Raw genomic sequence first — 5,303 nt, forward strand, 5'->3', positions numbered from 1 at the left:
CGGGTCTCGAACCCGCGCGCTCAGCCAATCCACTCACCTCAGCCTCCCAAAGGCGTGGAATTACAGGCTGAGCCACCGAGCCCGGCTTCCTACCTCCTTTAATTCAGGCCTCACTTACGAACGTTGGCCTGTCCCTGCTCCAGGCTCCACCCTTTTTATCCCCCTGGCTACCCCCACATCCTCCCCACCAACTGAAAGCACAGAGTGGAATCTGGGACCAACCCAAATGTGCACCAGCCTCACTTTTTCCGCCATCTCCAGCGGCCGCCAGCCGGCCACAGTGGCTTAGGGGAGGCACCCTGGCCTCAGAATCTGAAGAGCCCAGGACCAGCTCTGCCACTCATTGGCCGTGGGATCTGGGACATCGCCTTTCCTGTCTCCCAGTCTCAGTTTCCCCATCTGCAAATGGGAATCACTTCACTTGACTTCCAAAGCTGCTGTGAGGGTCAAGTGAGGTTAACACACAGGGAGAGGGTTTTAGACTGGGATGGTTTGACCCAGCCTCAAGGATAGCGACTGGGGCTCCTCTCTGTTTTCCAGGAGTCTCATTGGAAATGGAATGTCTTATGTGCTAGGGATGGATGGGCGGGAGGTCTAGGCTGGAATTACCGAGTGGGCTGGGCTGTGTGTGAGCGGGGTAGGTATCCAGCATGAGCAGAAGCCCGGGGTGCTGGGTGGCCACATGGTGTGAGGCTACAAAGAAGATTCTGCACCTGTGAAATGGGCAACTGCTTAAGGCAAAAATGCAACCAGATACTCGTGTGGGAGACGGAGATGATAAATAGATTTCGGCCTTTCCTTCTGGGAAGCGGGGTCAGCTGGGAATCCAAGGATGGGTGCAGCTTCATCTCTCCTGGCTCTCACTCTGTCTAGGAGACTCTGAGACCTTCATTCGACTTTTCCAAATCTCAGTTTTCTCACTGGTAAAATCAGGAAAATCGTCCTCACCCTCTTTCACATATAGGTAGTGGTCCGAAGCGAATGTGGTGGCTGGGTTTTGGGGGGAAGCTTTTTGGAGAGCATGCAAGTCATTAACACAGGAGCTCATTTTCTTCTTTTTTTTTTCTGAGTTGGAGTCTCACTCCGTCACCCAGACTGGAGGGCAGTGGCCGCTCCCGGCCACCGCAGCCTCAACCCACTGGGCTCCGGTGATCCTTCCGCCTCAGCCTTCCGAGTAGCCAGAATTACAGGCGCGTGCTACCATGCCCGGCTGATTTTTGATTTATTGTAGAGATGAGGTCTCGCTGCCCAGGCAGGTCTCGAACCCGTGAGCTCAGGCAATCCACTGACCTCAGCCTCCCAAAGGCGCGGGATTACAGGCTGAGCCACCAAGCCCGGGCTCATTTTCTTCTTTAAGGAAGAAAAACTTGGCCTGGGTCTTCTTTTCTCTTTTCCAACACAGAACTGACAACGACTCGTGGAGTCAGAAGCTCTTTTCTCCAGAGCAGTGACATCAGGGTCCCCCAGTTGGAGCCTGGGGCCCGTGGAACTTTCCCCAGACATGGCTACCCTCTTGACCGAGAGCGTTTCTAGACAGAAGAGAGCGGGTTTCCATATGTCATCTGTCCCTGAGTGGGTGGGGGATTATGATTTCCCGGGGCCTGATTTTGTTGAGAATCCATGTGTTTCTGGACAGAGGAAAGCTCATTTTGGCTGCCAGTGGGGCAGCCTGTGGGGAGGTGGTGGAAGCTTCCAGAACACCCAACCCCACTCATTCCTGACGTGTACCAACCCTGCCTGTTCACTGTGCTCAGGGGAAAAACTATTGGCGAGAGAGGAGACCTACGCTTGTGAAGTGTTTTACCAGATATTTCACCTGGTGTCCTGTGTTGAGATCTCACAGAAGATCTGTGAGATCAGCATCGTGCGACCATTTCACAGACAAAGACGAGGACACTCACTGAGGTTTAGGAATGTCACAAGTGGCATCCTGGGCGTTAAATTCTGCGGGTCAAGCAGCGACAAGAAACACCGTGTTGTGGCTCGCTCCCACGGATGTCTAGACATGTCCTGTTAACTTCTTACCCTTCAGCTGTGCTGAGTAGCACCGGTCTTTTGGGGTCATTTAACCACGGCCGTTTTCTTTCTTTTCTAGTCCTCCCACGCGGTCCCGCCTTCCTGAGCTTTCAGGTCTCTTATGTTGTGCCTCCCTTCACTTCAACCCTGTGAGGGCACCAGGGACATTAGTCTTCTCATCAAATCAGTGAGGAAACTGAGGCACAGAGATGGGAGCAGCGTGCAGAGGCACAGCAGAGCCGTGACGCAGATATAGGCTTCCTGGCTCTGGAGGAACCCGGCTCCTGCCAACCTCAGGCAAATCTGGTGACTGTTTCTGTGACACACTAGATGTGGACGCCAACAGGGTGCAGGTACTCAGCTCCCGAAGGAGAAAATTACGGACCCTTGGTGTCAACGAATTCCCCCAGTCACTTTGGGACACAGGACAGCTCTCTCCTTTTCTGTTTTTTTTTTTTAAATAATATATTTTATGATTTAGAGCCACTTTAAGTTTACAGAAAAAATGAGCAGAAAGTACAGAGAGAGCCTATACGTTCTCCGTCCCCTTTTCCCTACCTTAAAACCATGCCATAGCTGGGTGTGGTGACTCAGGCCTGTAATCCTAGCACTTTGGGAGGCCAAGGCAGGTGGACTGCTTGAACCCAGGAGTCTGAGACCAGCATGGGCAACATAACGAGGCCTCCTCTCTAAGAAATTAAAACAAAAATTAGCCAGGTGTGGTGACACGCACCTGTAGTCTCAGCTATTCGGGAGGCTGAGGCAGGAGAATCGCCTGAGCCCAGGAGTTCCAGCCAGGCAGACAGAGTGAGACCCCGACTCAGACAAAGCAAAACAAAACAACAAAAAACACTGCCATGGTTGGGCACGTTTGCCGCACTTAATGAACCAGGAGCAATACGTTATGATTCACCAAGGCCCGTATTCAGGCCTTCCTCTTCATGTTGCAGTATCCTGTATATGCCATTATGTCATCCGACAGGATGGCTTTATTGCCCAACTACTTTCTTGGGCTCCACCTATTCATCTCTTTCTTTTTCCATTTTGAATCGTCGAAAACTGCCGTTCAGGGCCCAGGTCTGAAAGAGCTGGTTCCTTTGACTGCCAGCCTCAGCCTACAACTCAGGCTTTGTGTCTGAACAGGGTGGGACTGGGAAGCTGGTCCGTGGCTCGGTGGAGTGGGGGACTCTGGATTGTCCCCTCCTTCCACATTAGCTCTGCCACTCTTGGGCCGTTGGCTCTGGGACATCGCCTTTCCTGTCTCCCAGTCTGTTTTCTCATCTGTAAATTGGGAATTTTGTTGAGAATCCCTGTGTTTCTGGAGAGAGGCAAGGTCATTTCGGCTGCCGGCGGAGGGTGACTGTCTGTCGACAGAAGATCCTGAGACTCGTGGGGTGGCTGACGTGAGGCGAGGCGTGTGAAAGACGGTCCTGGGACCCCGCCTGGCACCCGGTGGAGCTCATGCGTGCTCATCCCCGTTTCTTCCCTAGACGGGGACTCCTTCAACTCAGGGCTGTGCCCCCGTCCCTCCCTGGCCCAGCACCTGGTCGGTGGCTGGCACAGAGCCATTTCTCAGCCATGGCCGCCCTGTGGTCCACCACGTCAGACTGAGTGGCAGCTCCAAGTGTATCATCTCACGTGATTATGTGCATGACATTTGCTGTATCCCAGAGAGAAAGTGGTCCTCTGAGCGCTCAATTCCCATAGGCACTTTTCTCTTTTTTTCTTGAGTCGGAGTCTTACTCTGTCGCCCAGGCTGGAGAGCAGTGGCATGCCCATGGCTCACCACAGCCTTGACCTGCGGGGCTGAAGTGGTGCTTCCGCAGAGGTGCTTTTCAGACAAGGGAGAAAAAAGAGAACTCGTGCCAGTCCTGAGGCTCCCAGACCAACGCTCGCCCCACCGCTGGCTGAGAGCAGGGGAGTCCAGCACAGCCTTTAAAGGGAGACTTGAGTCCTGCTGGAGCAAGCAGTTAGCAAGAAAGTGAGAGGTCATGGTGGGCCGGGAAGACCACATCCCCATGGCTCGATCCTGCAGGTGGGACAGACCCCAGGGGCATCTGGTACCCAGTGATTGCTTTTCTCTGGCAAAGCAATGCTGTGAAAGGAACGGGAGCGGTGACATCCAGGGACAGAGGAGGAGAGGGCGGACCAGGGCCCTGCAGGCCCTTGGCGGAGTGTGGGGGCAGAGGAAGTGTGCTTTGGCCAGGAAGTCAGACAGGAGGCTGGGCAGCCGGCAGGACCACACACTGCCATGACTTCATCGTCTCTGAGACACTTGGAAGCCGATCGAGTGGGTCTGCTTCCTCTCCAAACAGAACAGGCACGGAGTGCTGTTCCCCAGGGATGCCCACCTCAGGGGCTATTTCTGCTGCAAAAGACAAGACACGTCTTGCATCTGTCACATCATGTTAGAACCTAAACCTGCGGTAGCTTATTTAAGAATTGATCTTTTTTTTTTTTTTTTTTTGAGTGGGGAGTCTCACTCTGTCACCCAGGCTGGAGGGTAGTGGCTTGCTCACGGCCACCACAGACTCGATATGCTGGGCTCAGGTGATCCTTCCGCCTCAGCCTTCCAAGTAGCTGGAACCACAGGAATAAGCCACCATGCCCGGCTAATTTTTTGATTTATTGTAGAGACAGGGTCTTGCTTTGTTGCTCAGGCTGGTCTCGGAGCCTCGGAGCTCAAGCAATCCTGAGCTCAAGCAATCCTGAGCTCAAGCAATCCTGAGCTCAAGCAATCCTCTCGCCTGGGCCTCCCAAAGTGCTGGGGTTACAGGCGTGAGCCACCATGCCCAGCAAGAATTAATCTTTTATAGTGCCTTATGGCAGGCACTGTTCTGTTTCTTTTACACATATTAACTAATTTATTCTACATCTTAGTGGGAGTCGTGTTATGATCATCCTCATTTTACAAAGCAGGGAAAATCAAAGCACTGACGTCTTCAAAAAAGGAAAGAGATCGAGTCAGTTGCAAACTATTAAAGGCCAGAGAGGATGAAGCTGGGGAAGGAATGGAGTTCGGAGCCCCAGCCTGGCCTGGCCATTGCCCAGGAGAGCCACCTGCAGTGGGGCCCTAGACCAGGGACAAAGAGCTTACCTCCTTCCCAGCAATGGGGGAGCTGGCGGAGGACCTGAACTTTCATGGACTCTGATCTGAGCAACTACCCCCACCTAGCGAAGGGGCAACTGTAGCCTAGAGGTGAAGGGACACATCCAAGGTCTCCTAGCTGGCAAAGACTAAACTAGATTGCTAAGCCCATATTCTTCTCACCGTCCCTCACTGTGTT

General features: G+C 53.3%; 1 protein-coding gene across 1 annotated transcript in view; it reads left to right on the forward strand.

Moving 5' to 3' along the window:
* TG (thyroglobulin) overlaps positions 1 to 5,303 on the forward strand; it is a 279,837-nt gene that overhangs the window by 155,090 nt on the left and 119,444 nt on the right. The gene's annotated exons all lie outside the window — the stretch shown is intronic.

Source organism: Carlito syrichta, unplaced genomic scaffold (assembly GCF_000164805.1).
Source record: "Carlito syrichta isolate Samal-C Ts95f unplaced genomic scaffold, Tarsius_syrichta-2.0.1 Scaffold305643, whole genome shotgun sequence".
NCBI lineage: Eukaryota > Metazoa > Chordata > Mammalia > Primates > Tarsiidae > Carlito > Carlito syrichta.